This window comes from Dermacentor variabilis, chromosome 5, assembly GCF_050947875.1.
Source record: "Dermacentor variabilis isolate Ectoservices chromosome 5, ASM5094787v1, whole genome shotgun sequence".
In the NCBI taxonomy this organism is placed as follows: Eukaryota; Metazoa; Arthropoda; class Arachnida; order Ixodida; family Ixodidae; genus Dermacentor; species Dermacentor variabilis.
The window spans coordinates 117,978,140-117,990,044 of NC_134572.1; the positions used below are offsets into that span (position 1 = coordinate 117,978,140).

Below are 11,905 nucleotides of genomic sequence, written 5' to 3' on the forward strand. Positions count from 1 at the left end.
GCGGGGGCGCATGCCCGGAAAGGCGGTCGGTCACGTGATGTTTTTCCTGCGCTCCCCTGCGGAGAAGCAGCCTTGCTCCTCGCCTCCAGCGGCTAGCAGACTACGACGGGGCGACCCCCTTTGCTCGCCGTCGGTTTCTGCGTTCGTTGTCGTCGTAGCGTGGCGTTTGGATGGGAGGGAGCTCGGCGCGCGAACTGCGTGGAATAAGGAAAGGCGCTGTGACAGTACGCGAAGAGTGCTCGGCGTGCTCTCGGAGGGGCGAACGACTGAGCTAGCAGCAGTCGTCCTCCTTGGAGAGTAGGAAGACTTCGGAAACACATGTACGGACGTATATAAGTACATTGTCCGCGTCTCTATTGCGCTTGCAGCCTCTCGCAAGCTATAAAGGACTATTAGTGGACTCCGGCATCACCTGTCGGTCGTCTAATTAAAGAAAGCTTCCGAGCAAAGTACAATAGAAGTATTGAAGGGCGCTAGCCATCGAAACGCAGTAGCAGGCGACTATGAAGTACTTCTTTTTCTTTTTGTTTCTTTTTACTGGAGCTGAACAGTTCTCCCTCACTTGTTTCTTTTGCGTTTAACTCGAAGCGTTTCCGTAAGCATGCGATCTTGAAGACTCGCACTTGATAAACTCGCACTTCCAGCGCTCACAATTGGGGTTTAACCAGCGAAATCACACCTTCCAGCACTCGCACGAAGGTGTCAAAGCTTGTACTCCGAGGCTCCACAACGAAAAGCAGCAGCTGCACACACTGACGGCAGCAAGACGCGCCGAACAGATCACGCGCGTGGCGCTTCGGGTCAAGCGCCGTGAGCGCAAAAGAAGTGTGCCACACGCAAGCGCACGCTTGGATGAGAGTTCGCGATTATACAGATGCGTTATCGTTTCTTTTGTGCCCAAGCGATGGCATTTCTAATTACGCAGGTTCTGATTACGAGTGCCGTTTCCGGAATGTTTGCGCAGGCAACGAACTGCATCAGACGCCTGGATCGGGTTACCGCGGAAGCGACGTTTTCAGAGGGCAGACGTGCCTACACGCCCCGTCGTCACACACACCCAAATCGAGGCGCCTCTCACGCTGCCGCACCTTTTCTTTTCTTCTTCGTCCACCGTTGTCACAACATCAGCACTTGCTCCGCACAGGCCTCGATGAATGTTGACAACGTCGATCCACATAACTCAGAAGCTCCACACTGAACTCAATAGGGCTCTAACGATTGTTCTGCTAGCTCGATACGTATACGAACGTCCTTTTTTTTCCTTCGGAGAAACGAGAGCCGGTTGTGCTCCTAATCGAGACCTGCCCCCGGGCTGAACGGCACACCATCTCGACGACTCCCGGACGTGCAGATAAACACGGCGCGGTTCTCTCTGAGCCTCGCCGTTGTTGTGTGCGCCATATAATAGGCCATAATGGCGCGCCAGAGTTTGTACGCCCCCGAAGCGAGCGTGAAAAGCGTTCGTACGAAGGACTCCCGTGTTCATAATTTGCGCAGCTGTCTGGCTTAATTTTGGGCAGCACAAGAACTGGAGACACGTTCGTATAGTATATAGTGGCTCTCTTCAGATCTAGTAGTGTGCGTGAGCGGCCCCAGAAATGAATTAAGCTACACGTGAACGCATAAAGTGGCACGATGTGTGTGTGTGTGTGTGCGCACTTTGGCTAGATAAAAAGAACAGAAAGAAAAGTGTTTTCGAGCTCCCATGGTATTCAACGGAACAGCTGCAGCAGCTATACTTCACATTTCTTTTTTTTAATTTGCGGGTACCGTCAAGCCAGTACACAAGCCGTTTACAGGCGTCGATAACACATGCATGTATGCTACAATGACAGCAACAGAAGGTTCGTATCAACTCAAAATGGCGTCTATTGCCTAGTTGGCTAACAACGCATGTGTAAATAATATTAAAGGCAACCAAACAAAGAAAGCAATAATATGAGCCCTAATGCGCCAAAAACCAAGAAAATCAATCACAGCTACGCCAAGAAATATTTCTTAATGGCATTTACAATCTAGTTGTCACATACAAGAACGCCACTGATGTGCCAGTAATGCATTCGTCGACAGATGTACGTGATACAGCAACACGGAGAGGAAATTCCACTCATTGCTACCTCTAGGGCAAGAAAAAGGGGGAAAAAAAACTAACCTGGTAGGGGGGGAAGGGGAGTATTCTGTAAGAGTCCACCTAGTGGACTGTCCGTTTCAACCGCCGCTGATTGGCTGAGGCCACTCGTCTCCTCCTCGCTCGCACAGCTCCATCCAATAAGCACATCTGCAGCGACCGAAATGGGCAGTCCACTAAGTGGACTCTCACAGAATACCCCTCCTGAAATCATGCAATCAGTGCGAGCAGCAGGAACATGGATGATATTTGAATGACGGTTTCCGGCAACGGCGATGATAAGGCCACATTAAGGTGATGATGCATTCTTAATTTCGCCCCATTTAGGTGCCAGTTATACGCGTAATTCTCCTCCTCCCTTCTTTCCAACCCGCTATTCCTATACATATGCACTTGCAGGGAAGCAAACCAGAGATCTGCTTCTGGTTAACCTCCCTGCGTTTGTTCTCCCTTTCTGTCTCCTTTTTCTTTTGCAAATGTTTTCCACTTAAATGAAGCGGTGTCCCACATGAAATCGCAAGAAATGCGGAACGATGTTTTATATAGCGAACTTAATTCCTTCGTAACTTTTTAAATACGCACTATTATATAAGTGTGGAACTGTTTTCAAATGAAATACCCGCCTTTATCCGGAACAGTGTTCCACATGCCTGTAGCTTTTACCCCAAACATAGTTTTACATACCTCTGTCTGGAGCCATGTTTAAGTATGCGGGACAAAGCGTCTGCATGGAACACTGTCCCTGATAACGGAGGATATATTGCATTGGAACACAGTTCTACGTATTTTGAGTTGCGTAGTTAAAAGGTAAAAAAAAAATGGTAGCCGACCCTAATGTTTGATTTAGGAGTCTCTTAGGGGCACTCACACCTCGGCGTTGGTGTTCTTTAGGTTAACTTTAGGCGAATGCAACGCAGGTACCGAACTCAGGGTCAACTGTTTTCCATTAATTAGCCGGTTAAACATCATGCCACCTTCTTGTGTGTGACGTCAATAGTGACGCAATTACTTCCGCTTTCTAGTTAAGGGTTTCCAGGAATTTCGCCAATGTCGTACTCATGTGGCGAGTCTCTAAAGTCTACGATCACCTGTGCTTTGGTAGCGGTAATCAGTGATTTCTAATTAATTCTAATTATTCCAGACACTTCAGTAACTCAACTTGTAACTAAACTTGTGCTCTGATATCATATCTATAATGAAACCCATGAACTTTGTACTGTACTATTTTTTTATTTATTTTCTTTTACGCTTTATTTTGAATTTGTTCCCCGGTTGTCTCAGGAGGTGAACCGGAAGTGCTGCGCAAGAAACAAGAGTGTCACTCAATGCTCGTGCCACTAAAAATAATAATAATAAATAAGGTGTGCAACGCAATTCTATAGATTTTGCGGTTACGTGGGGAATGCTGTTCCATTAGGTAAGCGAGAAATGTTTGCAAAAAAAAAAGTTTACACAAAGCTAGAACCCAATTGGAAAGATATTAAGAGCGTATATAAGGCGACCCAGTGACGTCGCAAGGGAGCGGAAGAGCTACACACTAAGCGGCGGTTCCTTGCAGAAGTGGTGGTACGTATAGGAATGCAGCCCGGCCCATATAAAACACCACGTTATACTTACGTGACACGCATGCGTTACGAGCCATGCGAGTATTAAGTGGAATTGCGCCATATCGCAACGAAGGTAACACGGACCGCTGAGGTAATTCAAAGATTACCTGAGCGCAAGGTCGCGAATGCGAGTCCCCGCTCGCACGTACACGTGCACACACACGCACGCACACACAAAACAATTTTTTTTATTCATTCTATGTTTTTTCGCCTGTTTCTTGCAGTTTCTGAGGAACTTACTGTTTGATTTTGAAAAAAAAGATCTCATTTCCAAAGCCTTGTTAAACGCTCAGAATTGTCGCATATTAATGGACGTATGCAGAGACGTTAACCGAGTGAAACATACTGGTACACTGGTATACACGCTGTTACACTGAATGTACGTGTTGTTGTTAGACATGGTATACCTATATAGCCTTGTTGGTTAAGGGTCAAAACAAGGCTTGGAATACTGTTTGTAGTTTCGATGAATGTTAATAAAATTCAGTTGAATTTGAACGTGTGAAGTGTTCCTGGAGACGGTGCGGCTGTGAACCTCGCCGCGTATTTCCCACGCTCTCATTTCGCGCCGCGAAACAGCAGCGTTTAGAACATCGCTATACTGTTATTTAGCACTGAGTATATCGCTTCATTATGGTACTGTTAAGTGACCACGTGGACATGACCACCGTGTCCCTCATGCGAAAGTTGCCGAAAAAAAAGAATGAAATATGTATTATTATCCTTAGTGAACTCGTCTCGAAATTTTCCGCCTCTTCCTATTTGAAGCAAATGTTTATGCCAGGTGTTACCATGACTTTGCTCTTTGGAAACCCTATTGCCCGCGGCGGTGGCTTAGCGGCTTTGCCGTTGCGGTGCTAAGCCCGAGTGCAGAATCGAATCCCGTCTACGGCGGCTGCATTTCAATGAGGCGAAATTAAAAAAAAAAAGAAGAGAAAGAAATAGAAGAACAAAAGCCCGTGCATTCGGTGCACGTTAAAGAACCCCAGGTGGTCCAAATTAATTCGGAGTCCCCCACAACAGCATGCTTGCGGTATAAAAGCCCAGTGACTTTTTCTTTGTTTTTCCATATCTTGAGGGCTTTTTCATGCAGAGCCCGGAAGAGTACTACGTAAAGGATCCTGTCCTAAAACAACCTTATTGGTTGTTTCTGAACATGCCCTACAAGTTTTTAAATAGGACTTATGCCCTAAAGCGAATATATAAAATTGTGATCGCACTTAAAAAAGAAAAAGTCCGAGTAACTCAGGACAAGCGCAAACAGTATGCCGTTGGCCTCATTAGGGGTATTACTCTGTTTTTAAGGTTTAGTTCAAGTTACGTGAAACACCTGGTATAGTGAACGTATTACGACATTCACCGACAACTCCGGATACACCTAAGCGAATCGGGGAACTCATGCATGGTGGTTTTATATCAATTTATGATACCCATGTGTGACGATTTTTCTTTCTTTTTCTTCGCGTAATGATTGTCGAAGTTAATGCATCCGTTATGGGCTGATGTCTAGCTTTTGAAAGCTATACAGTGTTTGTACGTGACGTCACATCCGTCGTCTCTCCTGATCATCTGCCATTGAGTGTAACCGGAAATAGCCTCTAGCGAGCCCTCGGTTGGGAGTTCATTATACTCCGTACGATCGGAGTATAATTTTTATTCTGTGCAGATGGAATTTTTGCGTAAAGCCTTGGAAGTTTTTTCTTTTACTTTCTATTCCTTTTTTTTTTTTTTGCTTCGCTCTGGACGGAGTTCTTACAAGGATCATCGGGATTATAAAACGCACAACATAACATGCACGCACAAGACCACGCACAAGACCGCGTCAAATTCTGCGAAACAAGTCAATGAGAGCAGACAAACCGCGACATGCATGATTATTTCAGAAACACTCAATGCAGAACTTTGAAACGCATAAACGCGACACACAACAAGAACCAAGACTGTCAGTATATATATATATATATATATATATATATATATATATATATAGCCACTATCCTGCGTGCCTCGAAACCGCGTGTATAGCTCGCTTGTATCGCGCTGTGTTCTCGCCGTTTGCTTCGGCACCTGCGCGCCGCACTTTCTGTGCGATGGCAAGGGTTAGAAGCCCCGAATTGTGTCCTTCGTACACGGAAGGGCTTGTGGGGCCAACGCAGGCTCGCTACAAAGAAAAAAGTCGGAGCGTGCGACGGCGTGGACCCGTACACAAACTGGTGTGAATGCAATCTTCAGATCCCGAGGTGCTGCCAGCCACGACGCACGTTTATGTTATTTATTGCGTTGCGATCTCCATAGCAAGGAGTGGTACATGACAAACTGTTTCACATAGAATAAGGCACAAAACACACACACACGCACGCACGCACGCACGCACGCAAGTGTGTGTGTGTGTGTGTGTGTGTGTGTGTGTGTGTGTGTGTGTGTGTGTGTGTGTGTGTGTGTGTGTGTGTGTGTGTGTGTGTGTGTGTGTGTGTGTGTGTGTGTGTGTGTGTGTGTGTGTGTGTGTGTGTGTGTGCAAGTGTGTGTGCAAGTGTGTGTCGCCGAGTATGTAGTCTCGCTTTCTTTCTTTCTTTTATTTTGTGCCCTCTGCCTTGAATTCGTTGCTTAAATCTGGAAAGGAGTAAGACGTATTTTCTGAAAATTATTTTGATTTATCCGGGGCTAGCCACAAGGCACGTCTGCTTTCTTTCGTACAGCATTGTGTGCTTGCGCTGCCCCGTTATCACTTTCGGTAAATTGTGCAGACCTGGTGCTGCGTATATAGTTCCGCTTCTTGACAGTGCTACTTCTTGCGCGGAAACCGAAAATTACGCAGATCGGCATGATTGCCACGCCAGCAGGAACCTCGTATAAACAACCAAAGAACCAGCGCGGTACAGCTACAACAGCCACGGGCGCCTGCAGCAATGGCGGACACATTCGCGGTACAGACCGGACCAAGAGTGACGCGCGCACAAAGCATGCATGCATAGAAGTGTTGAAGGACCTGGGCACATGGTTATAATGAAAGGTAGTCGGCGAGGCCGACGAGGGGGACACACTTTGACTCGCCGTTCCGGTTGCTTCACGCACGCAGCCTCTACGCTCCTGCAATACATTGTCTTTTTATTGTTGTTCACAAACAAAGACTTCCGGCGTCGCCCGTTAAAGCCACGCGCTAAATTTAGCGGGCGCGAAACAAAAGAGCGCCAGTCAGCAATAGATCGTCGAGAGAGGAACACCGTGCGAGGCACTTTGACTGCCTCCAAAGTTGACTCGCACCCGATAAGATTCTAAAGAGACACTATAAACACAAATGAGTTTTTAGTGATTAAGCATTCTTTCAAAAAATCTATTTTCGTTAATTTCGAGGTAATAGTTTGATTATTAAACGATAAAATGAAGGTCACAATGTCTCTCTCTCTCTCTCTCTCTCTTACTGACCGAAAGCAGAGCGTGGGTTCATCTGTGTAGCGAAGAATTAAGCTATATGGGATAATGGGGCTACCGCACCTGGCCCCTGGTCCCCATCTGCCGGGGAAACCCCACGAAAAATGCTTCCTTGATGAGCCCCTTAGCAATATTCAACGGGAACCTCACCGGGACCCCGTCAGAAATTTTCTTTCTACAACAGAAGTTGTAAAGCGTCGTCCACAGAGCGTTCTATGACAGTAATTCTTGGAAAGGGTTTAGCAGTGGCCGAAACAGAAGCAAAGGATATGCGGTGCGATGAGGCGACCTGCCCTTTGTGCGCAGATGCTCTCTCTTTGCTTTACCAGCGCCCTCCAGCGACGTTCTTAACTCTTTGCCTTCTCCCACGTAAGAGACCAGGGTCCACCTCCAGTAGTACACGGACTTGCTGGTACATATTAACAGACTGTATGCCACACATGCAGTGTGATATAAAGTGTCCCTGTATAACTGAAATGTTTGTTGCTTTACAAGACGCGGTTCTCTTCCTCCCCGAGTGATGGCAGTGGTGCAGTTCGCGGCTTTGTGACTAACCTCGCGTTCGAATGATGACGACGCGCCCGTTAGACAATAGGCACTAAATAGCAACCTAACAGAAAAGAGAGAGAGAATAAAAAAAAAACACGTTTAACCAAAGCAGAAATGCGCAAACGTTCTGGCACGATGCAAGATGCCTCGTACGCATGTTCATAGATGCATGAAACCTTTTATCTGAGAGTAAACTATAGAAAACAGCAGGGAATACTTGTAATAGCTTCAATATTTTTTTTCTGATCACTGTGATCGTCATCAGCATCACTACTGGGGGGCCCCGAGGCCAATTTAGCCCCGGGCGCAAACATTTCTAAATCTGGCACTATGGGCAGCCAACAATTTTGCATCACAAATTTCCTGCCTTTCCTCTTCATTCTCTCTCTCTATCTGCATCACAAATAATATGCTTCACGCAAAACTCGCATAAAACCACCTTCAAAACGTTGCCATTTGTATTCTCTCTCTCTCTCTCTCTCTCTCTCTCTCTCTCTCTCTCTCTCTCTCTCTCTCTCTCTCTCTCTCTCTCTCTCTCTCTCTCTCTCTCTCTCTCTCACGTCCTTGAAGCAGTATACATTCCGCAACACTGCTTTTATGCTGCTCCTCTAGTCACAGTCCTAAAAAAATTATGGGGTTTTACGTGCCAAAACCACTTTCTGATTGAGGCACGCCTTAGTGGGACTCCGGAAATTTCTACCACCTGGGGTTCTTTAACGCGCACCTAAATCTAAGCACACGGGTGTTTTTGCATTTCGCCCCCATCGAAATGCGGCCGCCGTGACCGGGATTCGAACCCGCGCGACCTCGTGCTCAGCAGCCCAGCGCCATAGCCACTGAGCAACCACGACGGGTTGTCGTCACAGTCCTCCTCATTTTTGTGACGCTACCGATGTGCACTTTCCACGGTGGCAAGGCGAGGTGCTCCCGGCTTTCTTTCATTCGTGATTTCATTACAGACTTGATGGTAGCTCTCGCCGTGTATGCAAATCGGGAGCAAGAGGAATCGCACAATTTCCGGGACATCGTCCTCTAATCCCATTTTCTGCCCTTCCACGCAGGTTTCTGCCTGAATGCGCGCAAAATGTTCTCTTCGGTGGACAATTTGCTCCGCGGGAGTGTGTGTGTGCGGGGGGGGAAGGGGTCGAGGAGGGGGGAGCGCGATTAGTAAAGGCGGCCTTGGTTCCCCTTGTGGGTGTGGAAGGGTCCTTGCACGGCGTCGAGGTATACCGCGGAGCCATCGCCAACCACCTGATACCGTTTGTGCTGAGCGTTCAACGACGGTTGCTACCTTTTTTCCAGCACGACTGCATGCTGCCAGCGGTCCATAAAGAAGTGCGTGCTACGATCACGTACACATTGCTTGAAGAACATGCCTTGCGCCAATTCGAGTGGCCGCCATATGTGAGGCCGGCCTGAATCCAACAGAATGTGTGTGGGAGCATGTCGAAAAAAATAAACCGCCTGTCGACCGACACGAACCAAACGCGGCCGCACAGCGGATGCGTCAGGCGATCGCACGAGAATCCATGGGAGGCCCTGCGTCCTCGCGACCAGATATTATTAGGTCTCTCTCTGCGTACGGGTCGATGCCAGCACGGGTTAATAAGGTGATCGAAAACGCGGCACGCATGCCACGTCGTATCCGAATGAGATTTTCCTAATGCCCAACGGCATTTTATGTACGCGGTATATGAATAAATAGGTACAGTCCATTGCACCCGATTATATTCCTCCTTTTTTCTTTTTCTAACATTGCGGCAGCGTTCCTCCTACAGTGCAGCCCCGGAAAACATCCAAGTGCGATCGAAGCCCACAATCGCAAAGCAGGAACAACTGTCTGTGAAAAAAAAAAAGAAAAAAAAAACAGCACCTTCGCAACCCGTCACTCGAACTGAAGTTATCACAGGTGTGACTACAATGTCGCCAGTATATACGGCTGGGGCGTATCATTTCATATCAAACGCGTACGACTAAATATGCTTTGAAACGAACAACAGAATAGTGCCGCTTACCTCGCCAGATTTGCACGTTCGTTGTCGCGCTGGCGTCGGCCATCGACACGTTGCATTCGTAGCCGATTCTCTGTAACATATACTATATGCGCCTCGTGGACGACAACCACGGTTGACCGCAAGCGTAACCTTTTCATGTGCATCGCGCATCAGAAACAATAGACTGCTCCGCAGTCCCTTGAATTTATGTTTGAAGGTTGTGGGCAACACACATGGCTTTACGACCCATGCACGCCCAGAGCTAGGAAAAAAAAAAAAAAAGTCGCGTATCCGATGTATCGACCCGCGCACGTCGTGCATCATGGTGACTCCGCGCGAATCAAAGCCCAAGCGTTCTACACTCTGTGTGAGTAGTACCGTGCAGCACGGTGGAATCTTCGGGCGCCTCGACCAATCAGGAAGGTAAACGCACCTATAAATGTATCCATCTTCCCTTCACTGTCGTCCTGTCGGTTCCGCACTTTGTTGCCCTCGCAGCGTTGGCTCCGCTGCACGGAACTAAGAAGACAAAGTATACGCGCACCGTGCAGGGTAGTCGACTAATAGTCGACACGCTGGGAACGCCCCCTGTTGATAAAGGAGGCCCGTCAGCATGAACTGATCAACACAGTTCCAGAGCGCTTTTGCTGTGGTACAAAAATAGTTTAGCACAGTTTTAAAGCTGCGCTGCTATAAAGTGAACGACTATACTGCACCTATCATCTGGCTCCGTTATCACCATGTGGTCCCGTTTACGCACGTACTAAAGCTTAGTTGCCGTCTTGCACGACGTTTGTGGCGCTACCGGAGCGCTCTGAAACGGTCGCTCGAATGTGCCGTAAAAGCTGCGCGCGTATAGCCTTTTGCGAGCCCGCTTTTCTAAACACTGAGTTGGGAGCACGAGATGAAAGCACGGAAAAAGAGGAAGCTTCGAAGGCGGCGGATCTCGTGTGCATACAGCTCATACGTGCCCGTTGTACATCACCGATACTGACTGCGTTTTTTTTTTTCCCGAAGAAATTTACAGGCACGAAAAACTGCTAGAGACTTTTCAGAAGACTCTCCGCAATATCAGTTCACTTTACCGCTCTTCACTGCAAATTTGGTAATCAATTACGACGCCATTTACGACGCACTCGCTATTCCGTGTTCGCCGTCGTTATCTATATACGCAAGGTCAAAATGTCTCGCGCTAAATTTCACTTCAACGCGTCTTCATGAGGCGATTGTTGCCTTAATCACAGCTATAGTGACTGCGTTTCTCAGTGCGTTTTTTTTTACACTTAATTATACCAGGGTCGTCAGAACTAATATGTGAGTGGGTAAGGATAGAGGGGGAATGGGTGCAATCGTTAATTAGTTCACCACCACCCGCAATGTCTGGACACAGCGTCCGCAAACCATGACGAAGTACTACCTCCGGAACGGCCTTCGCTACCACACCGTCGCAATCACCACTTCATCTGCCTTCATGGACGAGATAACAAGTAACAAGTGCTTTGTAAGTAATATCGTGGACGAGTTTTAATTCAATTGCTTATGTTCCCACCCCCTATGCAATACCCCGCAATGGGTTCTTCAAGAAGTAAAAAAGAAAATGAAAACGGTTGCACTGCTGCACGTGTAAAGTCCCGAGTACGTGGGATATGTCAAGGACCCTGCGTTGTGGCGGGATATCCGGTTTAATTTTGACCACCTGGTGCTCTTTAACATGCACATTTATCTCTATTCACTACGAGATCGCGCCGATAAGTTCCTATTTATAGCTATCATATATTTCTGCACGTCATTTGTGTATTATATTGCCATCGTTTTCTTTCATTATGTCCGGTTCTCTTGTGGTTGGCTATTTGCATGACGACGTCTATATATATTGCGCATGCTACTGTACCGGATTTATAGTGTGTCTTACTTAGACATTGTATAATGTTCTCTATTATGTACGCTCCAACCTTTAGTTGAGCAATGCGCATTGGTGGCAGAGCCTATATATACTTAAGGTGGAGTAATACCTGCACTTCAAAGCCTTATTGTCACGCAAGACCTGTTTTCTATACGGGGTGATAATTCTTAAATTTTACGGAATTTTCGAAAATCGTCCGTTGCAAATACCATAATTATATTTCTTGAGCTGGATTATAATATTTAGAGAGGCGGACATCACTTGCACAATAAATCGTTACGCATATTGTGCTAAT

General features: G+C 47.1%; 1 long non-coding RNA gene across 1 annotated transcript in view; it reads right to left on the reverse strand.

Annotated features, from left to right (window-relative positions):
- Window positions 1-9,899, reverse strand: part of LOC142581951 (uncharacterized) — a 77,050-nt gene extending 67,151 nt beyond the window's left edge. The window contains exon 1 of the long non-coding RNA XR_012828330.1: window positions 9,729-9,899. This is a non-coding gene — a long non-coding RNA (uncharacterized LOC142581951). The remainder of the gene's footprint in view (window positions 1-9,728) is intronic.
- Between the last annotated feature and the right edge of the window lie 2,006 nt (window positions 9,900-11,905).